The sequence below is a fragment of the Macrobrachium rosenbergii genome, chromosome 3, assembly GCF_040412425.1.
Source record: "Macrobrachium rosenbergii isolate ZJJX-2024 chromosome 3, ASM4041242v1, whole genome shotgun sequence".
Taxonomy (NCBI): domain Eukaryota; kingdom Metazoa; phylum Arthropoda; class Malacostraca; order Decapoda; family Palaemonidae; genus Macrobrachium; species Macrobrachium rosenbergii.
This window is the reverse complement of record NC_089743.1, coordinates 117,848-144,923: the sequence shown is the minus strand read 5'-3', so window position 1 is coordinate 144,923 and position 27,076 is coordinate 117,848. Positions and strand designations below refer to the sequence as shown.

The 27,076-nt window shown below is 46.0% G+C and overlaps 1 long non-coding RNA gene across 1 annotated transcript in view; it reads right to left on the bottom strand.

The window, feature by feature from the left end:
• LOC136828296 (uncharacterized) overlaps window positions 1-26,748 on the bottom strand; it is a 209,075-nt gene extending 182,327 nt beyond the window's left edge. The window contains exon 1 of the long non-coding RNA XR_010849982.1: window positions 26,534-26,748. This is a non-coding gene — a long non-coding RNA (uncharacterized lncRNA). The remainder of the gene's footprint in view (window positions 1-26,533) is intronic.
• Window positions 26,749-27,076: the final 328 nt, after the last annotated feature.

The following is a 27,076-nucleotide window of genomic DNA, read 5'->3' as shown; positions in this document are numbered from 1 at the left end:
GACACAGGGACTGCACTGCCTGGTGGTACCGCTCTATGTGGGGTTGACACAGCAGGTTGGGCCATTGGGGAATCTCTCTCGGCGCCTTGGAGAGGAGAGCTAGCAGGTCGGGACACCAAACGGCCTGCGGCCATTTGGGTGCCACCAGAATCATCCTAAGATTCGGAGTGATCATTGCACGGTTGATCACTCGGTGAATCAGACAGAACGGATGAAAGGCGTACACGTCGAGGTTGTCCCACGGGTGCTGGAACGCGTCCTCCGCAGTGGCCCATGGGTCCGGCACAACAAAACAGAAGACCTGGAGTTTTCTGTTGTACTGGGTGACGAACAGGTCAATGGCTGGATGCCCCCACAGGTTGAATAGCCTTTCTGTCACTTCCAAGTGAAGGGACCATTCGTTTCCTATCACTTGGTTCTGGCAGCTGAGCTTGTCTGCCACGACATTCCTCTTGCCTGGAATGTACCTGGCTGACAGCTCTACCGAGTGAGCCACGGCCCACTCGTGCACCTGCATTGTAAACTGGTGGAGCAGGAGGGACACTAGGCCCCCCTGCTTGTTGACGTATGCCACTACCGTAGTATTGTCACCCATCAGTACCACAGAATGTCCCATCACTCGATCCCAGAACTCTTGGAGAGCCAGGAAGGCTGCCTTGAGTTCCAGGATGTTGAGTTGATGTGAAGGTGCTTGTCGTCTTGGTGCCACACTCCCGAAGTCAGCAACTACTCCAGGTGTGTGCCCCATCCCTCGGTCGATGCATCTGAAAACAGCAGCATGTCCAGAGGAGGAGTATGCAGGGATACTCCTATCAAGAGGTCCCTGTCATCCATCCACCAGCAAAGGTCTTCCCTCACCTCCTCGGAAAGAGGAATGAGGAAGGACTGGGGGGGTCTCGGGACTGGGACCAATACTCCTTTAGTCTCCACTGTAGAGACCGCAGGTGAAGACGCCCACGAGGTACTAGCTTCTCCAGCAACGACAGGTGACCGATGACGACTTGCCGCTGCCGGGCTGGCTGCTCCTGTTGTGACAGGAACAGCTGTGCTACCTGCCTGAACCTGCTGATACGAGAGTCTGAGGAAAAGACTTTCGCTGCCATAGAGTCTATCAGCATGCCCAGGTACAGTATTTTATCCTCTGCTTGGGGATGAGATCTGACTTCTCAAGATTTACCAGGATCCCAAGATCGTGGCAAAACTCGAGGAGCTGATCCCTGTCCTGCAGCAATTGCGAGCTGGAGCTTGCCAAGACCAGCCAGTCGTAGAGATACCTCAGTAGACACATCCCGTGAGAGTGGGCCCAAGCTGACACGAGAGAGAAGACTCTCATGAACATCTGGGGAGCGGTCGAGAGCCCGACGCAAAGTGCCCTGAATTGGAAGACCATCTCCCTGAGGACAAAGTGGAGGTACTTGCGAGAGGACGGATGAATGGGTATTTGGAAATACGCATCCTTCAAGGCCACCGTAAGCATGAAGTCGTTCTCCCTGATGGAAGCGAGCACGGATCGTGCTGTTTCCATCGTGAACCAAGTCTGGCGAACGAATCAGTTCAAGGGAGAGAGGTCTATGACTGGCCTCCATCCACCTGAGGCTTTCTCTACGAGAAAGATGCAGCTGTAAAAGCCTGGAGACTGGTCTGACATGACTTCCACAGCACCCTTGCTCAGCATGGCTTGCACTTCTTGCTGTAGTGCGGTGTCCTTTGGAGTTCCTTGGACGTACGTGCGGAGATGGACCGAAGGACATCCACTATCCAGGTCTCGGCTCCGTGTCGCTGCCATGTTGCCCAATGGCTCGACAGGCACCCCCCCGCCCTTTGGCAGCTTTTAGGGGGGAACGCCGCCCCTAGTGTTTTCTCTTCTTCCCCTTGCCCCCTTTACCGGATTGGAAAGTGGGCTGATATGGGTGGGAAGACCTGCTCTTTCTAGAGGAAGAAGAAGGCTGGGTGTTCCCACGGGACCCCTTCGAAGACTGGGACTTCTTAGGGGCCGAGGAAGTACCAGCCTGGCCCGAGGGCATGGCCGCAGTGGAATGCGAAGACCCAGAGGTCTTGGCCACTGCCTGGTGGACAAGCCGGTCGATGTCATCGAGCCAGCGCTTGTCCACCGCGGCGTTCACCAACTCCCTAGGGAAGAAAGAGGCGGAACCCAGCAACGGTCCATTCCGCAGGGTCACTGCTGACTCGGATCCTACAGACCTGGAGAAGTGAGAGAGAACGGCATCTCTCCACTTCAGGACCAGGTTTGCCCACAGGTTTGCCATCTGGTGGGTGAGGTAGGAGATGGCCCTACCCCAGACTGGCAAAGTGTCCCAAAGGCGGGGTCCTCCCCAGGCACGATAGTGTCCGAGGAAGCAGCTACCTTCGATACTGTGAAGGACCACAGATCGAGCCAGGAGACTGCCTGGAAGGCCGCCATGGCGGTGGCTTCCAGCATTGCGGCTTCTTGCTGAGAGAGAGATGCTCTCTGCAGTAAGCTGCTGCAACGTAAGACCCGGATCCAGATGTACCAGGTCCGGGTCAACCTGTTTAGGTGGCAATGTCCTCTCCGATGGTGTGTAGAAGCACTTCTGGCGAGGCAGAGGGGGGGGGAAAAAGAAGCTTGTCCGAGCGGTTCAATCTAAGTGAATTGTCTTGCCCAGACACATGACCATTCACCTGGTCGAGGACCCCTTCGGTAAGCGTGGACCACGGCAGCCCCACCAAAGCCTTGGGTTCCTTCTTGGGTCCCCAGTAGGATTCAAAGCGCGATGGACAATCCACAGTTGAGGCCGTGGTCCCTTCCCCAAGGTCATTGTGCTGACGAATCAGTGTAATAACCTCTGCAAACGTCCTCTGTATCTCAGGGGTGTCCGCATCATGGGGAAGAGGACCCTCGAGTCCTTCCAGGGTGCGGTCCTCCCGATCTACTCTCTCTGCAGGAGGAAGAACCTCGGCAGACCCCCGTGATCCTTCCTGCACCACGCAGGCGTAAGACCTGGTCGAACCGAGAACCGAGCCAGGAACATATGCCCCCGAGGTAGAACTCGTCAGAGCTCTTCCTGTCCGACTCGTGCCCCTTGGAAGGAGCCCAGGAAGTAGAGGGAACAGGCGAGGAGGATCGGGTGCACCCACTGGCCTTGCTGGCAGAACCAACAGGGGCAGCGGGCCGGGAGCGGTCACCAACCCGCAGTGGTGATGGCAGCCCGGGTCGAGGAGATTGATTGATTGATTTGTTTATTAAATCTGGTGTCATAACATCTAGGTTATTGACACCGAAACAAATTTAAATATAAAAATTAAGTTTAAAATAAATTTCATATAAAAATATCTAAAAGTTATGTATATAAAAAAAAATCCATATAAAAATATCTAAAAGGTATGCATATAAATATTTGAATAAAAAGAAATACGTTTAAAATAAATTTCATATAAAAATATCTGATATGTATATAAATAAATTTCTTCATATATTCTATATACAAGCTAAATTTTCTTCAGAAGGCCCGCCTCCAACATAAAAGTATACAATTGCTGAGTGTTACAATCCTTTCCAAGGATTGTAGCAAGATTAAAATTATCAACTTCATCTCGTCCCCAAGACAGGAACCTTTGTCTCAAATTCCTAAGTGTGGGACATTCAACCAGCAAATGTCCCACACTCAGGGGTACAGCACAGCCTTCTATGGTTGGAGGATTCTCACGGGACATCAAGAACCCATGCCAGTCTTGTATGTCCAATCCTCAACCTGCATAGCATTGTCTCCTGTCTCCTTGGCATATGGGGATATGACCAAGGAGACACAGATGATGCAATACTACGCATTTTTCTATTTGTTAAAATATTCTCCCACTGGGACTGCCAACGCTTTTTTATTGTTTGTCTTACTACAGGATATACATCCCGATATGGTAGTAGGCATCTTGTGGGTTCTGGAGAGTTGACCGCTGATTTCGCTTAGTTGGTCTGCTTTTACTGTTCCCATCCACCCCAACATGGGAAGGCACCCAACAGAACTTAACTTCTTTCTCTTCTTTCAATAAAAACAACCATTCTAATACTTCTAAAATCAGGGGTTTAAAGGATTAAAAGATTCCAGTGCCTGAAGTACACAAAGCAGGAATCACTATATATAATAAAATTGTTTCCATTATGAATTAAAATCACCTTTAAAGCTTTTAAAATTGCATTTATCTCGGCAGTAAAAATTGAGGCAACGGATGATAACCTTCCACTCCTCTCTATATCAGGGAAGGCTACACCAAAGCCGACGCCAGCATCAGACTTTGAGCCATCCGTGAAGATTGGTGTGTAGGTGCCATGTTCCATCGAATGTTCTAAAATATTGACCGCATGGCCTCACATGACAATTCTGACTTGGTGAAATTAAAATACTTGCAGAATTCTAACTGGAAATTTCCAGGGGAATAACAGAATACTTTACTGGTAGAATCTTCACCTGAGGCATATTTAATTCCTGAGAATCAAGTTTATTCTAAAAGCAAACGGATGCGGTTGCTTGGGATGATTTTCATAATAATGCCAATGCCTTTCCCTTCTCATACATAAATTGGTCAAAGACTTAGGTAGCCTCTGGAATCTATACCAGCTCTGAACCAGCAGACGCTTGTAATGAAGATCCAGTGGCACCTCACCAGCATCTACCAACATGCTTCAATGGAGATGATTTAAATGCTCCTGTACACAAATAAAACCCCACCATAATGAATCGAGTTGAGCATTTTAAGGCTATTGGGCTTTGCAGACGTAAAACTTCTAATCCATACGTTAATTTTGAAAAGACCAGGGCTTTATACAATTCAACATCTGAGTTCTGTCTGCACCCCACACAGTATGAGACAGAACTTTCAGCAAATTCATCGCTTTCAAAGCATTTGGCCTTAATATACTTCAGATTTGGGATCCAGGTCAGCTTACTATCGAAAATCAACCCAAGGAACCTCGTTTCACCTACATGGAATTCTTTTGCCTATGAATAAATAGATCTCTGAAATCCTCTTATGCGACAAAAGTGCATAGTTACCGTTTTATTAGTAGAAAATTTAAAACCATTAACCTCAGCCCACTTCACTATATTGTCAATGCAGAGCTGAAGGCGACGTTCAGCCACTGCCATCCTTGAAGCTGCAAAGGAGATTGAAAGGTCGTCAACAAAAAAGGGTATATGTTATATCTGAAGGAATTATTTTGAAACCCCATTGACTGCCAAGGCAAACAATGTTACGGTTAAAACACTTCCTGTGGTACTCCTTCTTCTTGACTGAATACTTCTGACATTGTTGCTCCAACCAGGACCCGAAATAGCCTATTTTTAATAAAACCTTAATGAAGAGGGGCAAACTTGCCTCTCAGGTTACATTCATGAAGGATCCTCAAAATGCCATATCTCCATGTTGTATCATAAGCCTTCTCCAAATCAAAGAAGACCGTGATGTGATGTTGCTTGTTGGCAAAAGCTTCACATATTGAAGACTCCATTCGAAGTAGAACATCAGTTGTGGAGTGCATGCTTCACAAGCCACACTGTGCTGGGGACAGATATTTACCCGTTCTAAGTACCACATCAAGGTGTGTTTACCATTTTTTCCATGATCTTGCACAAACATGATGATAGTGCAATTGGACGATTATTTTCTACTTTAAACGAGTCTTTTCCAGGTTTCGCAAACGGCAATAATTTTAACATCTCCCAGATCTTAGGAAGATATGCTCCTGTAAATTCTGTTAATAAGGCTCAATATGAATTGTTTGGTATTTTCAGGGGTTTGCTTAATCATTGAATACGTTATATCATCCAGTCCAGGAGCTGATTCATTACATTTATTTAGGGCCGATAGAAATTCCCTCATCGTAAACAGGATCATTGTATTTCTCATGTCTCAACGTATTAAAATCTATTTCAACTTCTTCCATCTGCTGTCATTGAGCAGAGTATGGTCGATCATCGTTTTTCTTTGCAACATTAGCAAAATGATTACCAAACTCATTTGCAACTAACTGGGGGTCTGCTACCTCACAACCATTGATCTTGATAACTGGAGGTTGACAGGGAGTAAACTTGCCTGCTATTTTTCTAACTCTCTTCCAAACTAGTGTTAGAGGAGTTTTTGAATTTATTGAAGAAATAAAGATTGTCCAAAATTCTTTTCGTGCTTTTTGATTTCCAAACGAAAATGAGCTCTTGCTTTTCGAAATTCTACACGGTAATACTCACATTTTCGTCTCACGGTATCTTGTGTATGCAGACCTCATAGTTCTAAGTTTCCTGGCATTTACGAGTCCGCCAGGGAACCGGTCGGCGGATAAATACGCCTGATGTCCTGGGTATGGACTGAAGACCAGCCGAGAACAATATTGTACTTAAAAATTCAAGAGCATCATCTACGCTGGGAAAGTCATCAGCAGAGTCATCTATTGAGCTTTGCTCCTGGAATGTTGCCCAATCAGCTTTTTTTGTATTCCATCTAGGTATCCTGGAAGATGGAGGACTTGATGCTGAACTCACCACTATTGGGAAATGGTCACTGGTGAATCTATCATTTATAACTCTCCAATTAAAATCTATAAGGCAGTCATCACTACATATAGATAGATCAATTGCCGATAGCGTGCCTGTTTGAACGTGAAAATGTGTAGACTCCCCAGAGTTGAGGATCCCCACATTTTCACCTTTTATGATGGAACTTAGGCACCTTCCTCTTTGGTTGGTGACAATATCACCCCAAAGAGGGCTTCTGCAATTCATATCTCCCAAAATAATAAAGGGACGTGGTAACTGTTGGATAAGAGATTTAAATTCATTGATTGGGAAGACTTCATTTGGTGGTAGATAGATAGAGCATACTGTATATTTTCTTTGAAGATGGATCTGTACACCTATTACTTGCAAAGCTGACTGGATATTAATAGGATTTTTGAGGGTATCATTTCGAACATACAAAAACGACACCACCATGACTTCCCCTATTTAAATTATAGGTGGAGTAATAAGATGTATACTCTTGTGGGCTGGGGCACATGTTGTTACTAATCATGGTCTCCTGCAGAGCTATACAAACAGGAGACACTTCTGATATAAGCAGTCTCAATTCTTCCCACTTTGCTCTCAATCCCTGACAGTTCCACTGGAGAAAGTTAATGAATTTTATTTTCCTTTAGAGGCTGTAATATTGGAGCCTCTTTTAAGCACTTTCAGCTTGCTACCTTGCTCCTTTTTTTCTAGAAGGAGACCGATTGTTTGTAGCGCCTTCCTTTTAGGGGTTGTCGGTTTCAGGGACACCAGACAAAGCTGATGTCTCCTGAGGAGGGGTGTGAAGATCAGCAGTGCCAGCTACATCCGGCACTGCCTCCGATGAGTCGGGAGCGCCAGCAATGACTGGCGCAGCCTCCAAAGAGGCGGGGCGTCACCAACCACTGGCGCAGCCTCCAAAGAGGCCGGAAGCACCAGCAATGACCGGCGCAGCCTCTGAAGAGGCAGAACCGCCAGCAATCACTGGAGCAGCCTCTGAAGAGGCAGGAACGCCAGCAACCACTGGCGCAACCTCCAAGGAGGCAGGAACGCCAGCAACCACTGGCACAGCCTCCAAAGAGGCAGAAGTGCCAGCAGTCACTGGCACAGCCTCCAAAGAGGCAGAAGTGCCAGCCATCACTGGCACAGCCTCCGAAGAGGCTCGGTTACGAGTCATCACTGGTGTTTTGTTTAGATTGGCCTTTGCACCATTTATATTCTTTCTCCGGTTGGCGGCTACACTGGCAAAGGATATTCCTGGTCTAACATATAAGTTTAATACTCTCTCTCTTGCCTCTCTAAATGTAAGTCGTTCAGTTACCCTTAATGATTGAATCTCCTTTTCCATGATGTATACATCACAATTTATTGAAGATGAAGGGTGATTCTCTCCACAATGTACACACCTGGCATGCTTGTTACATATGCCATGCTCTGGTTCGCTGCACTTGACACAAATGGCAGGTTTGCCTTGCAGTTTCTGCCTGCATGACCCTAACATGTGTCCAAATTCCTGGCAATGAAAGCATCTCCTCTGCCTTGGGATGTATTGTTTGACCTTGAAGCGTAACCAGGCTGCCTTCACTATATTAGGCAATCGAGCGGAATTAAAAGTGATTATCAAGTTGGGAAGTGGGACTAGGGCTCCATTTACTTTTTTCTTCATTCTTTTTATTTTTATTACTCCTTGATCTTTCAATTCTTCCACTAACTTTTCCTCAGAATATGTCATGAGCTGTGGGGCAAATATCATACCCTTGGAGTGGTTCCAATAGGCATGTAATGGCACATTCCACTTTGACTCCTCCAAGGCGAGACAATGATTTTAGATTTTCACTTTCTTTAGCTGAGGTAGATTCAACCGTCAGCTTTCCTTTACCTTCAGGACTAATCTTAGGCTCTCGGCCACAACACTTTAAAATATCCCTGTATACATTGAAAATGTCACAATTTGGTTCTTCCAGGCTAAAGGTCAAATATTTGTCATAAGTGACTGTTCATATATTCCTGGTCAAATTTCACAATCACCATTTCCATTAAATTTACCTTTGCTCCGTACTGGAGCATAGGGTTTCAGTGTTATTACACTGGAATGTTTATTTGGGTTTTTCCGTGACGCCGTATTCCGAGACGAGGTTGCAGAGGTCTTTGTCTGTGCCGATTGGTTATCATCACAGGGTCCAGGGTACTTATATCCTTATTTATACTGTCCATAAAGATAAAAGTATTGGAGAGATATTAAAAAAAAAAAAAAAAAAAAAAAAAAAAAACACCTAAAACCTTAAAAGATATCATCAGCCTTTCATGGAGTTCATTCCTCCACTAATGGCACAAGTGAGAACCGACTCCCAAATGTCCGCATCCCTACCCTACCCCAAAGGGGATGGCACAACATGATTAGAGTGGCTCAAGTGTAAGCCAACCCGCTTGATAGGACTGAGAGCATTACTAGAATACAATCATCCCCACCCTAATCACATTATGGGCAAACCGGACAGAATGCCGAGAGTCCTATTCCCAGAACTAGACCCCTGGAATCCGTGGTCCAGTCCCGTAGAATAGTTCCGCCTGAAAACTCAGGTCCGAACATTATCGGGCAGTTGATGGTCCTGCCACGGTTCTCACTATTTAGCTTCGGATATAAACCCAATCCCAGCTATGATACCTTTTCCTATTTACCAGGTCCAAGAAATTTGTATGAAAGTGAAAATATCCACGCCATTTAAATCGAAAGGTTTGCAGGTGATCCGTCAGGGCCCGGGCTCTTATTCTTCGTAAGAACGAAGAAGAAAAGCCAGGGCCCCCCTCACCACGTGAATGAACCTACTTCGAGGGGGGGTCGAGGAGAGTGCTTTCACCTAGGCGAAGCAGTCTCCTGAGGACAGCGGAGCTGCTCGTGTGAGTCAAGCCGCGCGCTCGCCTCCCCCAAGCCAGGCTGGCTGCTCGGACGCAGCCGGGGACTGGGAGGAGTCGAGTGCGCGGCTGGCTGGCGCGAGCTTGCGCTGTCCTCTAGGTGCGCCCATCTTCTTCGAGTCCGTAGCCTCTTGGGAAGACTGAGCAGGGAACCTCTTCTCTGCTTCTCCAGGTGTTTGGACCTGAGGGACCGAAGCACTTTACCGGGAACCTGGCTTGGCACTCATGGAGGTACCAGCAGGAAGAGTTGGGGCACCTGCATGCCCGGACTCTTTCTCTTGCCCCATACCCGGGTCTGTACGGCGAGAAGTTTCTCCCGTATCAGCCTGGGGTACCCAGGTCTCCTTGGAAACCTGGGTACTTGGAGCAACTCGTGCATGAGTGTCCGACGTGGACACGCTGGCCTTAGAAGCAGGATTCTTCGGCACAGCAGGGGAAGTGCGGACCGTGGTCTGCACGCCCTTGGCTCCTGATGCGAGTGACCCGGGGGCCAGAGCAGCAGTTCCCTGATCTGTGGCTCGGGAAGAGCCAGCGAGAGATCCCACTGCCTTCCCTGTGGAAGGAGGCAGTCCCTTAGAGGTCTCAGTGCGAGACTTCTTGGGGGGGGTAGGTAGGCTTCTTCTTCTTTGGCTGGGAAGCCTCAGAAAGAGAAGAGGAAGAAGAGGTAGCAGACGAAGATGAAGATGATGCTGAAGACGAAGACGAAGACGACGACACCTTTCTCGATCTCATCTTTGACTTCTTCTTCGCCATCTCCCTCAGGATTGTAGTCAAGTTCCCAAACCATGCAGGAGCAGCTGGGGGGGGCCACAGCAGCAGGCACAACCCATGCAGCATAGGCGGCGTTCGGGCCAGCAGTTACCGAGGCAGGAACATCAGCGCCACAGCCAGGAACATAAGGAGGACGAGACAGGAATGAAGGTAGGGGTGGCGTGCCCACAGCAGCCAGGAGGCCGGGCCAGGATCGAAGGCATGGGGAGCGAGTCAGTCGTTAAGCCAGGCTAAGAGACAGGGAAGCGAGGAGCCGGAACCATAAACATAATTGGGCCAGGGTCAGCAACAGGGGCAGGAACAGTCAAATACGGCACCGTTGATGTCACCATGAAGGAAGGCCCAGGTCTTGAGAGCGAGGCCAGGAACCCAGGAGGCAGCAGTACAGAATGGTGAGAAGGCAGGCGCAGACGAAATCTGGGTGTCCAGGTGAGAAGCCACCGACATGGGCAGCTTGGAGAAACCAGACATGGTGACAGACGTGGTGGTGGTGGTGGTAGCCAAATGCGTTGTCACTGGAGCGCCAGACAGATGAGATACCAGGGCCTCCAGTGACGGAACGCTAGGTAGAATCAGGTGTAACCAGGCCGAGGACAGATCTGATGTCTGGTTATCCACCCCGAAACCTGAGGAAAAAGTCTGGTTAAACTGGGAAGTCTGTTTGCTCTGGGGAAAAATTTTCCCCCCCAGCTCAAGAAGAGACCCCTGAGAAGATGTCCTGATCAACTGGTCCCCCACGCCCTTCCACACCCGATGAAACGAATGAGGAAGGGGAGGGGGAGTTCTCACCTGAAGGAGGGAGCAAGCAGGGGAAGTTCGCAGGGAGGGAGAAACGAACCTGAAACATTAGCCACCACTGGAGTCGTCGGGGGCGTGTTACCCTCGGACGATTTCTTGGCCAGCTTCCGACGGTAGCGTCTCCTCCCGTCGAACCTCTTCCATTGCTCGGGAGACCAGGAACAACACTCACTACAAGGAGCGTCGCGCGAACACACACGTCCCCTGCAAGATGGGCAAAGGGAGTGTGGGTCCGTGTTGATGCTAGACCGAAAGGTATTACATTTCTTGCCTCCTATACCAGGACACACACACACACTGGGGATAGGAGGGTTTAGAAGGTTTATCAACATTCATAATGAAAAAAACAAGGAATTTTCCCACCAAAAGGTTCAAAAAGGGCAGTCAGGCAGAGAGCGAAGAACAACGTCCGCATTCCACGATGGCCGAAAGCAAAACTGGAATGTTTACATCCGGGTAGGCGGTACCCCCGCCTCCCAGATGGTAGTTAACTGCCTAACCACCTTGTTTGAAGTTCAACGGCCATTTCCAGCCTATGCCTGAAAGTAATCCTAATATAAAGGACCGAGGGTTTGTATATTGTGTCGGAACAATCAGCTATCTTACCAATACAAGGTCTAGAGATGGAGTGACCTTCCTTACGACACCAACTTCCATACACTGTCCATCTGACTTGGTAAAGTTTGCGGGTTGACTTTCTCAAGCTGAAAGAAAGCTGTCTAGTCACAGCTTTAGAGAGTCCGGTTTGTCTAGCTGCTCACTCGATAGTAGCCATGCAACTAGGTTCAGCACGCGAGGGTTTGTGATAATGATGGAAGTGCGGTTGCTTGAGAAGACCTTTCTGCATGGGTAGGAACATCGGAACTTCCATGAGGAGATCTAGGAGTTCTGGAAACCAAGAACGTTGGGGCCAGCAAGGAGCTATTAGGGTCATATCCGTCTTGACACTTTCCCGCAATTTCCTGATTACTTGATGAATGAGCCTGAATGGTGGAAAGGCATATACAGTACCTGCATTCAATTCCAATTTTGTAGCATCGCATCAGTGCCTATCAACATGGAGTCCGCCACTGTACATCCAGGCAGGCAGTACTCCCGCCTCCCGGACGGTAGTTATCTGTCTAACCACCTTGTTTGAAAGTTCAACGGCCGTTTCCAGCCTACACTGAAAGTAATTCTTAATGTAAAGGACCGAGGGTTTGTATATCGTGTCGGAGCAATTTGAATTTTTAAGCTGCCGCAGGTTAGGGAACCAATAACTAAGTAATAGTTACTTGCTAAGTTCCTTATATAAAAACCTGTTTTCTGAATGATTTCAGCTTCATTTTAAAGGAATGACTGGTAATAATTACGGGCAATATCTAACCTAACCCAGTTAGGAAAACTGATGGTAATTCTATGCCGGCTGTCCGCGGTGAGGTAGCCTATGGCAACTGACATTTTCCTATGTCACTTTACTTGCTTTGCAAGAATTTAAAGTAGTATTTTGTCGGCCGGCTGTAACTATACTGTAATTAACCTTTGAAGGCCATACGACGTACCAATGGGTCCCCTGCACCAACCTATACAGTTCAAAGGTAAATTACAGTTTAGCTACAGCTGGCTGGCAAAATATTACCTTAAACTCTTGTAAAACAAGTAAAACAACACAGAGAAACGTCAACTGCAACAGTCTAGCTCGACTGGACACTATTCGAAGTTTTTGGTCGGGGTGAAGAAACATAAATGGGTGGCAGATTGGCGCTTCACGCCTTATCTGCATTTCAAAATATTCTTGGCAAGCTCGTATGTCCTGGCAGGCGGTAATGTTGCGCTGCACACGCTAGCCACAGGGGTTACAGAAAATGTAAAAAGAATATTACTTTAAATTCTTGTAGAGCAGGGGTGCACAACCTTTTGAGCTACTCGGGCCACATCATCAAACATATATCTAGTCGAGGGCCACTAGACTAGATTTTACATGAAATGATAAATAGTTTGTAGAATGTTTAAAGATAAAAAAAAGACACAGTTGCTCACCTGTTTTGTTTTAATGAGATTTTTGACACTGAGATTCATGTACAAGATTTTTTTATGTTAGGATGGAAATTTGTGGTTGCCAGTCTTAAAACAGAGTGCAGATTCTGATCACTTAGCCTGCTACGAATATTTGACTTGGTCTGGTTGAGCAGACTAAATGTTTGTTCACATATGTAAGTAGAGCCAAATAAGCTTGCATAAATAGCAGGTTTGTTTCTCAAATAAGGAAACTGATCTTTTTTAGCTTCTTCAAATTATAAAAGTTGAGCAAGTCCCTTCATTATACTTGGTACGAAGGCTGTCATTATTCTGAAGATCAATCAGTTCGATTTGTGCTTCAATTCTACTTCATCAGGAGATACAGAAAATGGGTTGCTGAACAACTTCAAATCATTGACTTCTTTCTTTAGGTCCTCAAATCGGCTCTCAAAGGCCTCCAAAGTTTTCCCCGTTTTGCTGCATAATATTCATGTCTAAAATAGTCATTGTGTTTCTCACACATAAGTTTGTAATTTGGGAAGTGTCCTAACTCTCCTTTAACTATCTGTAACTAAAAAATTTTAGTTTTTGTTCCTGAAAGCTGTCACATAATTGGCTAGCTGAGAAATAAGTTGGTTATTCCCCTGAAATGATTCAAGTTATTTAAATGACTTGTGAGATCTACAAGAAATGACAAATCACAAAGCCAGTCAGCATTTGTAAGTTCTGGTACCATCTTATTCTTTTCATTAAGAAATATCTCAATTTCATCCAGAAGACTGATAAATCTTTTCAGTGTATTTCCCCTGATAACCACCTTACTTGGAGTGAAAAACACTAAATCGCCATATTCTGCTTCAATTTCATCAAGAAATTGCTTGAATTGCCAGTGATGATGCAAAGCTGAGCGTGACTTGATAAAATTGACTGTAGAAACTACAACTTTCATTACATGATCAAAGTCCAGTTCTTTTCCACACAAATTTTGTTGATGTATTATGCAATGAAATTGTTTCAGTTCATATTTTTAGCTCCAAGGTGTTTAATCAATAGCTGCACCAATCCATTCTGCTTGCCTATCATTGCAGGAGCCCCATCAGTTGATATTTCCTACTAACTTGTCCAAATCTAACTCAATTACTGAAATTTGTTCTAAAAGTCCATTAAGTAAATCACTACCAGTTGTCTGCCCCTTCAATGAACTGAGCCCTACGAGTTCCTCATGAATAGAAAAGTCCTCTGTCACACCACGACAAATACAAGTAGCTGAGCCGTAGATGTAACATCAGTAGATTCATCAGTGGCTAGGGAGAACACAAATTGTTTGGTGCCTTTTATTCCTTCAACTGGTCTACTATATCACCCGACAAATCAACAATACGACGTTGCACTGTCATACGATTCAAACTGATATTCTCAAACTTTTTCAAAACATCTGGAGAAAGTTTTGAGCAGCAAGTAGAATACACTTTTTAATGAAATCCCCTCTGAAAATGCCTTGGAATGTTTAGCAATCAGGTTTGCAATTTCAAACTCACTTCTGTTACGTCCTGTGCCTCTTTATTTTTCTGAATAAACATATTTTTCTGCACATGAAAACCTTGCATTAGTGATTTAATTTTCTGCTTTCTTAGTTCAACAACAAATTTTTCATAAGGCTTGTGCTTTGTCAGATAAATGCCTTTTGCAAATTGTATTCAACACAAACAGCCACACTATTCTGGCATATCAAACAAAATGATTTTTTTTCACTGTTTTCCACAAAGAAATATTTATCTGTCCATATTTCTTGAAATTTTCTATGTTCATCTTCAGAGAAAGACCTTTTTCGACTTGAGTTTTTTGTCCACAGAAGTACCAGAAGCCATAGTAGCTAAGCAAAATTAATCTGAAAACACTACAATGATAAATGCCTGGCCTTGTAGCAATATCTCCTATTTTAGACTGCAAAAGAAACTATCGGAGCTCAGACAAATTGGCTAACTTGGAAGGTTGCCAAATAATCATTTTACAAACTTTTTAAACTGGAATTTAGATGTATTAGGAACCCATAATTATGAATGTAAAATACAATAAAAAGAAAAACAAGAAAAACAAAAACAGGTTTCGCATCTGTTTAAAAAGAGAATAGTATTCAAAATTATGATAAATATTAATTTAGATATAACTTCAGGTGGTTACCTTCCCTTCACAACAACGAGGTTACTCCCGGGAGACAACGTCTGGCCAGGCACCCGAGGTGAACGCAGCGATGGCTGTCTACAAGCCATACGCTACTGTTCACCTCTTGTCTCAACTGCTTTTGGGAGTGTTCGAGGATGGTGATGAAATTATGAATTTAGTGAATGAACTGATTATAGATAACGAGATAATTCAACAATAACAAGAAAACACAAAATAATAATATATATATATATATATATATATATATATATATATATATATATTATATATATTTATATGTATGTATGTCTATGTATGTACATATATATATAATTATATATATATATATATATATATATATATATATATGTATATGTTTATATATGCACAGACACATATACATACATACATACATATGTATGTGTGTGTTATATAGTACATTTTTACTATTTGTAATTATATCATAAGACGGAGTAATATGTTTATATTTATTATTTTCTTTTACAGTACAGAAAGTGATATATTGTGTTTTCTATGATAACTTCGAGGGCCGCCATGTGCTTCCGCGGGCCGCCGGTTGTGCACCATTGTTGTAGAGCAAGTAAAATAACATAGGAAAACATCAATTGCCACAGCCTAACTCAACGCGGAACACCGGCTTAGAATACTACTCTCTCAGTTGGAGGCATCGGGTGACTGGCTCGCCTGTAAGACCGTGCATGCGTGATAGGGCCTAGAATCAGCAGTAGTAGTAATGCATGAAGTGCCTTTGGAACAGTTCCCGCCATCCATTTATTTGCCCTTTTTTTACGTTTGTTTTTCGTGTTCCAAATGACATATATATGAGGATATACAACAATAAGGTGCCCAAACCTTTTCCCAAGTTATTTACCCCACCCAAAACCCCGAATCCCCAACGGGTCCCCCTTACTGCTAGCTATCCTCGAAAGTGTTTTGCCCCACACAAAACCCCGATTCCCAACGGGTCCCCTTTACCGTCAGCTACAGTTCTAAGATAATTCACAGCTTAATTACAGCTGAGCAACAAAATATTACTTTAAAATTCTTGTTCAGCAGGTAAATTTCTATAGAAAAATGTCAACTGCCAGAGCCTAGCTCACCGCAGACAGCCAGCTTAGATCTACCAAACTATCACTGTTTCACCATTCTCTTAGCTGGGGGCAAGCCCCCTGGGGCCCCCCCAGGAGATTCATTGTTGGCAAGAAAAACAATCATATGGCTTGGGCTTCGTGTTTTATCTTTTAAATGATTAATGAGGGTCAAATGAGTTTCGCTGTGTTTAGTACTAGCCCCTGGGGGTTAAATGTTTCGCAGTGTTTAGTACTAGCCCCTAAGGTCAAATGTGTTTTAATGTGTTTAGTACTAGCCTTCGGGGATCAGATGTTCCTAAGCAAGTTGCTCATTTCACAAATTACCTAGAAATTTCATGAAATCCCTGGATTCCACATATTCCCCCTATAATATATATGTACATATAGGCTATATGTATATATACATGTATACATACATACACATACATAAATACACACACACACACACACATATATATATATATATATAATATATACACAGTGAACATGTACTTCATGGGGATGCATCTCACACCCCTTCAATAGGTCAAATCCTGAATGCTTAAAACCCCTAAAAACACTTAGAACTGCCCATTTTGATAGCTTAAACCAAGAAAAACCCTGTAAAAATGCTTATACCTGAGTATTTTAATAGTTTTATCACAAAAAGTGCATTTACTCATGAAACTATGAAAACACAGTAATTAGTGAATATTTCTCATTGAAAAATACCGCAAATGGGCGAATTTTCCGCGAATGATGGCTAGATATGTTCCACAGAGAAACCCGCGAATGCGTGAGTCCGCGAACCCTGAGAATGCGAATACGGGGGGTTTACTGTAAATCTCCTAGGATCAAATTGACACCCTGCACATGCTGCTTGAACAGTAGCCATTGTACTAAGTGACACTCATATTCAAATTCAAATTGAAGCAGGTGTAGTAAAATGTGTTTTTTGGAAAATGCAATATAATTGGTAGAAAAAGTCACGTGATTACTTCTATTGGTGGTCACCGGACACAATTCAAATTCATTGGGAAAATTCGGATGTGTAGGTGGACTTTAAAAAGTGCGCCGACTGGAAACAATCGAACCCATTAGACAAGGTGCATGCACACTCACGAAATGGAGCTCCGGAAGTCGAATGTCATGACTAAGGGAAGTTTCAAAGATAAAAAAAGGGTCTTATTTTAATTAAATTCATTTCTTAAGTCAATATTTATTTCATAGTATTGTTTCTGGTATTCAAATTAATGCTTTTCAAATGCTCTAAGTGAATGTGCATGATATTTTGAGCTAACCACAATGGAAAGGGGCAGAAGGGTATTATTTTACAATAGTTCCAACTCATTCTATAATAATTATAGTATTACAGATGCATTTTGCATAAAAAATAATTAAACTTTGTCTCTGACGAACACTTTTTGGGGAAATTCACCATGTCCGAGATATGTATGTTTATATAATCCCCATCCTCGAAAAATTTCTAAGTGTTTTGTTTACTTTAACACAGACACAGTTTGTGCTCTGATGCGAGTTTGTTTTTGTTTAGAAGTGCACTGTGGTTCTGATGGGAATTTTTTCCCCCTTAAAATTGCATTGTGGGTAGTTACGTGTTGTCTGGGAGTCACGTGACCTAGTGAAAATCTTACAGGTGTCAGACATTTTCGCTTGTCATTTGGTTCAAGTCTGTCATAGAGTGAGGTCATGTCCTGTCTGTGTTCATCTTGTAACTTTGATTATTTTCGCTTAATTCACGATTTCTTTGAAAATGAAACACGATGCACTGATTTTTAAAGACAACATGGGGTGTTACTTGCAGCAGTACAGTTCAGTTTTACACCAATTTTTACTTGAAGCTGCTAAATTATATCCACCTTTAAGTGAAACTGGGCCACCATCACCACCTAGGGAATCATTTTCTGATGACGACGACAATAAGACTGTAGATGAGCCACAACCATCTTGTTCTGGATATAACCCATCAAAACGTTTGTGTACATCCAATTACGGTAAAATAACAATTTTTAAAAGTAAATTGTATTTTTCCTAACTATACAAACCCTCGGTCCTTTACATTAGGGATTACTTTCAGGCGTAGGCTGGAAACGGCCGTTAAACTCTTGAGCAAGGTGGTTAGGCAGTAACTACCTCCAGGTAGGCGGGGATACCCGCCTGCCCAGATGTAAACATTCCAGTTTGCCTTTTGGCCCAGGTACAGATTGAGGGGTGGCATGAGGTGGGCATAAAGTGTAAAGGACCTCGGGTCTGTATAGTTAGGAAAAATATAATTTACTTCTAAAAATTTATTTGTTCCGACACAATATACAAACCCTCGGTCCTTTACATTAGGAGACTCACTGATTGGAGGGAGGAATCTGATAGTCTCTCTGAACTGACTGGTCGTGAGAGCGAGGAAGGGAAAAACTGCCTCTGACAAAAGATCGGGTTGTAAGAAACGCAGGATCAGTTGTCACTCTTCTGGGTCCCTTTGCATGAAAGAGGAAACATCTGTTCATGCAAAGTAGGCTAGGAAGAATTTGACGTCGGATGACAATAAGGCAAATACAAGCATTGGGTTTGTCTCATAGTCATGGTCTCCTTCCTCCCCTAGCAAGAGGAAGGAGTAGGGTTGCTTCTATTAACCTGAACGGAAATAGAACGGGAGCTCCCGTTATGTGCTTATCTGCCTTGATCGCCCGGTCCAGCTTGTAACGGCATGTCTGCTCCCTGCCCGTGGGAAGAGAGCCAGGATGGGGAGAAAGAAGAGAGGCCAGTCACTCAACATTCATTCTCCCAATCACAACCGTACAACATAGGCGAGATGCAACCTGTCCCGTTAGGGGAGCTGGATAAGCTACACTTGTTGAGCAGCCACTACAGGACCCAAGGAAAAAGTGTCCAAGGACTTGTGTGCAACATCCCGGAGGTAGAAGGAGGTGAAGGTAGTCTGTTGGGACCACACACCCGCCTTCAGCACCTGTGGTACCGACATATTCTTCCGGAATGGGAGGGATGGACCAAGCCATCGACTTCGTGAGCTCTCGGGTGAAAGGTACCAATATCGTCATCGTCAGCTGCCAAGTACCTCCTTTGATCGCTTCACGAAGTCGGGAGGAAGATGTGTCCTTAGACACTTCTTCCTTGGGAGAGACAGTACTAGCGAAAACGTTCACGACATCCAGGTTAGGAATGTCGAACCTTTCGGAAAGTACCACAGCTCCCAATAGGACAAAGTAACGAATGATCTGGTTCACTGATACAAAGTCCAAGGAGAAGGGGAACATGAAGGACTCGAATCCGACAGTCGATGCCAATGGATTCGGAGTCCACCTACGACATCCGAGAAGGAGTTGAGGTATGATCCCCATCCCTGTTCTTCCATCTTCTACACCAAGGCCAGGGTAAGATGAGAGATGGACCTAAGAGGGCATATCTCTATCCGACGACTCTCGTAGGGCGACTGCAGAGCACAGACAAGAACCCTAAACGAGAGTCGCATGCCACCCAGGAAACAGTTCCCTGGGAGAGCATGACTGAAGAAGCTTCTCGTCCGTAGCTAACTCTCGACTGAGGAAACGAAGGCTACTTCAGATAGAAGACTAGGTCGCAAGGGCCTACATTCTTCACAAATGAAAGGGAGAGAAGCAGCCATTGGCGGAGAAGACGAGGAAGTCCAGACTTGACGAGCGACTCTGACCCGAGAAGAAGTTCCGACAACGACACCACCAGCGAAGACAGATCCAGTCCCTGGGACAGTGTTGCAGAGGACTTCAAGGGATATCCAGCTATATCCGTTGCCGCTCGGCGAGAAAGCCTGTGCTTGCAAGGAAAGCTGGAAAGTCTCCCAGTCCTGAACACACAGGGATGTACTGCCTCAAGAACCGCTTCTTGTGTAGCTGCACAGGAGGATGGGTCAAGTGGAATTCTTCTCAATGCCTCGGCAATCAGGTCGGATGAAGGCGAAGTCTTCAAGTATTTGTCTGTAACTTGGGGTGAGCAATGTTTGTGAACCCCTAGCGAAACGGACAAATACGGAGGGAAAAAACGTCGATATAGAGTTTTCACCAAAAGACAGCATGCCTCAACAGAGCGGGCCCTGGTCTGGTATGAAGGAGCGAGAAAACACTACCGACTTGTGTGCAGGGAGGCAACAGAAGAACGGTAGGATTTCTCAGTCCAGCAGTCTCTGCATGAATCTTCGTGAAGAAAGTGAGCAGCATGTTCCGTCCCGATCACTCAAACCCGAGGCCAGGCTTGCCTACCAATACATCCCCACCAGGAATGCATCTGGTTAATTGAGCTGTCGAGTGTGCAATAGAACAACACTCGAGTACCTTCAAATGTCGAAATGAAACAGGGGAAAAAACGATTGCCTCCTGTTTGTTGACAAATGCCACTACTGTGGTTTTGTTGTTCAACGAAACCAGTGAGTGCCGCAAAACCCATCCTGAATTCTTGGACGGCCAAAAGGCTGCCCTGAGCCCAGGACGGTGACTATCACACAAATTCAAGACAAGGTCTTACCAGTGTGCGCCTATTCCTCAATCTGTGAATCTGTAAGTAGACACAAGATGTGAGGGGAATATGCAAGCATATTCGAAGGTTCCTTCAATCAAGCATTAGTCTAACTCTTTCCTCATACATCGAAGAGGAAAGAATGGGAAAAAGGAAGCAGACTTCCACTTTCCACCATGGGGAAGCTTCTGCGAGATGACAGGGTACCGAGGCAATTAGCTCTAGCCGGCTGGCATTTCCCGAATCGGGTGCACGGGAGAGGTGGTGGGATGAAAGTTCGATGGAAAGAATTGCCGAGACCTAAGGGAAATAGATACTTCTCCTGAAGGAATCCATTCCCAGGTCTTGGCAATGTTGCTGCCAGTTCCAGAGACTCGATAAGCATCATTTCGTCCAGGCATCAGCAGTTGCAATCTTCTTCTGAAGCCTAGGACTTCTTAGCTAAGGAGTTGAGGGGGCTGGCTTGAACTCAAGGTCAAGTTGAGATGACTAAGACCCAAAGTTCTTGGCCATTGTCCAAAGGACAAGTCAGTGCCCTGGTGGGAACCTTGATTACCGGGGTATCTGGCAAATCTCTGAAAGAGAAAGGCAGAACCAAGTAAAGGTTCGTTCCCAAGGGTCGAGCCAACTCGGGACTTACGAAACCGGAGATCCGAATTGGGACAAAGTTCTTCTTCTTAGCACCAGAATTGCCCAAAAAACTGCAGTCGGCAAGAAGAATTCATATTCTGTCGAGGCAGGGGTGGAAGCTTGGTGTCTCGACCTGAATTAACTCCTTTGAAGAAAAGAATTCATCAGGTCGAGAACGCTCTCGGGAGCCAGGACCACGGCGGTCCCTGACACTCTCGGCCTCTCGGAAACTGCAAGGGTTGTGAGTGATGAAGGTTATTAATTCGGGGAGCCGCGGTCCTGTCCCGGGGATCCTCGCGCCGACGAATCGGCGCAAAGTTCCCCGAGAACATGGGGGCGATCGTAACTTGAAGAGGAAGACCCTCGCTGTTTCCGATGCGTGAAACTCCTGTACCTCTCCCCTTGGAGGGAGACCTTGACAGATCCCATGAAACCATCCTCGACTACCTGGTTATAATACGAGAAAATCGGGGGACCGATACCCAAAGCACGCCAGGCAGCCGAACTCCAAAAGAAAATTTCGTCGGAGTTCTCTCTGTCCGTCTCGCGCCTCTCAGAACAACCGAGAGAAGAGAACAGGTGAGGAGAAAAGAGTATCCCTACCTGTCCTGCCAGTATGATAAGCAGGAGAGGCGGACCGTGAGCGATAATCAACTGAAGGAGATTACTGCTACACGGGGAAAGAAGAGCACTTGTGCTGTGGCAAAGCGCTTTCCTGGGAAGAGCAAAAAAGTTCACTCGAACATAGCCGAGAACCCGAATCGGAAAAAACCGAGTAGGGCCGAGCCGAGCCGAGCCGATCACGCGAACGCGATCCAGCTGGTCGGTATGCGGCGGACTGGGAGGCAGGCGGGGCGAGCCGAGCCAGTCTGGCAAGCCGAGTCGAGTCGAGCCGAGCCGAGCCAGTCTGGCAAGCCGAGTCGAGCTGAGCCAGTCTTGTAAGTGCGACCGGGGGCTGAGCCGAGCCAATTGCGCGAACACAATCATAACTGGGCAGGCCGGACTCGTCTGCTGTGAACAATTGCTAGTTTCCCGAACTCTAAACTCCTTCGAGGCCGAGGCCCCTCGAGAAGAAGGTTCAAAGGGGAATTCTGTGTCTGCTATCTTGCATGCTTGAACCCTAAAGTTCGAGACACAAGAACGAAGCCCGCCGAGCAACCGAAGCAGCTGGCGGGCAGTATCGAGACACCTGGCGTCGCGGCACCCCGACACCTGGGTGTCTCGGCACTTTCTCTCGTCCTGTGCCTCTCGTAAGGAGAGCACTCGTGATTCATAGAATTCGAGCTACCCACGAGACTTCCGAAAATCGGGAGCGGCTGCTTTGTTTCCTAATAGATCGAAAGAGCCAAGCACAGAACCAGTCTTAGACGCAGACTTCCAAGACTGGCAATGAGGGTGTGGCCTCGAGAGGCCGCGCTCTCGCGGCCCCCGAAACGCAAGATCCCACAGGAGAATGCGAATCGGTCAACGAGAGAAACTTGTCTCCCGGAGGAGAGTCAGTCCCTTAGAAGTCCCGCAGGACTCCCAAAGTGAATCTCTTCCCTGCTTCTTCTGGTGTTCGAACCGAGAGGATCGAGACACCAGGCTGGGAACCCGACCGAGCACTGGCAAACACTCGGGGAGCGCTTGCGGTGCTGGCAGGAAGAGGAGCCAAGACACCTGGGTGCCTCGGCCCTTTCTCTCGTACTGCTCCCGAACTGGGCCCAGGAAAATCTCTCCAGACCAGATCGGGATACTCAATATTCCATAGAATCTCAAGCACTCGAGCGGCTCGTGAACGAGCGCCCGGCAGCCCCCCCATCTTAGAGGCGGAACCTCTAAGACTTGGGAACGGGATCGCAAACTGAGGTCTGCGCGCCCGCAAGCCAAAACACAAAACCCAGGGCTATGCGAATCGGTTTCCTAACCCGAAGTCGGGAAGAGCCAACGAGAGACCCACTGCCTCCTCGGAAGGAGGCAGTCCCTAGATGTCCAAGGGCATCAAGGGGAAGAAGCAGCATTTCTTTCCTTCGGCCGATGGAGGTCAGTCCGATTCTCGGGGCCCCCTTGGACCTTGGGAGAGGAAGGGAAGACGCAGCAGAAGACAAACTCGAAGATAAGATGAAGAAGACGGCGGCTACTTCCACAGGACGGCTTCCTTCACCTCCACTCCGACATCATCTACAGGATGGTGGACACGAAACATCGTAACCTCCAGGGTAGTCCAGCAGGAACACAACGGACGCAGCCAGGACACCACCACCAGGAGAAGCATGATCAGGACAGCCGATGCAGGAGCTACGGCAGCAATTCGGAAGCAGGAGCTACTGCAACGGCCAGGAACATCACCTCAACAGGACGACTTCCTACATCACTTCAACAGGACGACTTCCTACATCTTCACGCCAGTTCCTCGTCGGACGAGTCGGTAGAGTTCTCGACTAGCACTCTGCTAGGCCTGAGTTCGAGCCTCCAGCCGGCCAATGAAGAATTAGAGGAATTTATTTCTGGTGATAGAAATTCATTTCTCGGTATAATGTGGTTCGGATTCCACAATAAGCTGTCGGTCCCATTGCTAGGTAACCAGTTGGTTCTTAGCCATGTAAAATAAGTCTAATCCTTCGGGCCAGCCCTAGGAGAGTTGTTAATCAGCTCAGTGGTCTGGTTAAACTGAGGTATACTTAACATCTTCACGCCGACATCTTCTACAAGATGGCGGACATCGTAACCTCTGGGGCAGCTGGCAGGAACGCACGGAAGCGGCCCCGGGCACGACCGCCAGAAGCGACAGGAATGATCAGGACAGCCGATGCAGGAGCTACGGCAAAGGTTCGGAGAGCAGGAGCTATGCAATGGCCAGGAACGTCACTTCCACAAGGCGACTTTTCACGCCAACATCTTCTACAGGATGGCAGACATCGTAACCTCTAGGCCAGCTGGCAGGAACACAACAGAAGCGGCCCCGGGCACGATCACTAAGAGAAGAAGCGGGCACGATCAGGACATCCGATGCAGGAGCTACGTTAGCGGTTCGGAAGGCAGGAGCTACTGCAACAGACAGAATATCATTTGAAAGTCACCAGCAGCGACAGAAGCGATCAGGGCGGCTGCGGCAGGAGACCAGGAGAGCAGCCCAGAGACTGTCGTCGAGTTGACAAGAGCATAACAAAGGGAACAGCAGGAGCAGATGGACCACAGATACGCAGGAAGCATTGCAACAACATACATGAAAACCAGCAATGACAGCGATCGATCTACACCGGCGGGAACAGAGTCAGAGCAATCCCGACGTGGAAATATGTCATCTAATCAGGTATTGTGGTCGATCCCGAAGCAACACTGAATGAATGTCGGGACTGCTTCATGCAAGATATTCTTGATATATCCAGCCAACTACTGCTGTGTCTGCGATGCTCACTGTCAACCTGAAAGAAAAACAAAGATGATTAGTAGAGGGAGGCTCCTCCCGCTACAAGGGGAACAGCCCTACGTAGCGGGAGGAGGTACTCTAGACGAGGTCGCTCGGTCGCTCCCCCCTGCCCCGGTCTTCACCCGACGAGCGAGCGAAGAGGGCGAAGGAGAGAGATCTACTAAGGGGAGAAGGAAGACCCTACGGGAAGAGAAAAAAGGACGGAGTGGAGGCCACCAAGGGTGCTGTGGAAGCGGAACTTATCAACGACGCCCGTAACCTCCCACTCGGCCCGCAAATCTATAAGCGCAGGCGGCGAGTAACACTCAGCATAAGTAGGAAGAAATTAGTGATGCGGAAGCCCAAGAAGGGAACTAACTCTTACGTCCCGATGGATGTAGGGGAGTGAAGATATTGCGTCCCAAACTATATCTCCGAAAGTACAGGGGCGCCTTCAGTATTTACATAAAGGGCCGCTGGAGAGAAGCATTACCACTTGGTTACGCTACTCCAGTTATGCCCTTGGCCGTCAAACCCAAGACACAGGCAGGGAACGACGGCTTACGCAAGGTTATCACAAATTGTGGGTTTGTATTAACAAATATCAAACACACGTATATATAAATAAAAATACAGAAAGATTCCACCGGGATAACAAGATCTTAATGACAGTCAGGCAGAGAGAACGAAAACACGTCAACAACGCATGACGGCCGAAAGCAGACTGGAATGTTTACATCTAAGCAGGCGGGTATCCCCGCCTACCTGGAGGTAGTTACTGCCTAACCACCTTGCTCAAGAGTTTAACGGCCGTTTCCAGCCTACACCTGAAAGTAATCCCTAATGTACAGGACCTCGGGTTTGTATATTGTGTCGGAACAATTTATAATTGTTTTTAAAATAATATTGTAACATGATTTACCTTGTGTAAGCCCTGTGGCCAGCCCATGCAGCGCAACATTACCTCTTGCCAGTATATACGAGCCTGCCATTCAGGTAAATTTTTACAACAGTTCCAACTCCATATTCCTAAAATAATTATGTATTTTCATGTGTGTTTTAATGTGTTCTGAATGGTTATGACAGTAATACGTCGGGGAAACGAGTTGTTTTTGAGTTAGTAGCCTATAAACCCCTACTGCATCCAAAAAGGTTGGGGACCCCTTAGGAATGGGGGGTTTTGGGTGGGGTAAATCACCATCGACACAAAACAGAATTTGAATTAATGAATAAAATGAGGTAAATCATAGCATACCTAGCAAGCCGTAGCCAGGCAACGTAGGCTAGCGTCACGTAGCCTAACATCCCTTAACCACAAGGAGGAGGTGGGACGGCACGGCACTTCGCCCCTTATCCACATTTATAATTCAGAGGTATTATATTATAAGTTGCCAATACACACTATGGAAACGTAACCTACATTTTTGAAAAGCAGAGCTTTTCATTCTCGATATTTTGAACCGCATAAACACTAGGCGCAAATGTTGATCAATATAAAAATTAATAAAATTACGACTTGTAAGGTAAGAATACCGTCCCCCCCTCCCCCCGATAGCTAATACGGCAAAATTGTAACCAGTAAACACCCGTGGGTTAACTTATATTGGTATTTTAAGGTTCTTGGAGTGCACTATCATTTCCTAGTCATTTCTGCATGAAAAACCCCAAATGGGTTTTCAAGCAAAAATGGCTGGCTGGAGTCTTATTATTGGCGACTTACAAATTTTTACCAAATCTTGTAGGTTACTTACATTTTTTAAATTAAAACTGCCTTATTGGAAGCTCAAAACTGGTTTTACGTTCGAAAGTGCGAAACCAATATCAATTTAGTGACAACTGCGTCACATACAGACTACAACACACGTCTTAAATGGTTAACGCGGGTCCTTTTTCGGGAACTCCAGTCCAGTTTTACCACAAGTCTGAAGCATCACCGGTACTGTGCAAATAACCCAGCCGTCATCGATAGCTTCTTTAAATATAAGTAAAAGTATAATTTGAGATCAGTATTAATGAGATCAGTATTAATACTGTAATACTCATGAAGTAAGTAACTTGTTCCAGAATATATAATCAATACCAGAATAACAGTTGAGTTGGTAACTCTGCTTAACTTAAGATTCATAGTTGCCGAGACGGTCACGGGAACGTCCCAGGACTCTCTCTCTCTTTCTCTTTGAATCTGAACATTTACTTTACAGTAACGTCTAAATCATAGTCATGCAAGGGTAGGGAGCGAGGTGTCGAAAGAGCATGGGGCCATTCTCCCCATCTGACAAACAGTTTTATTATAT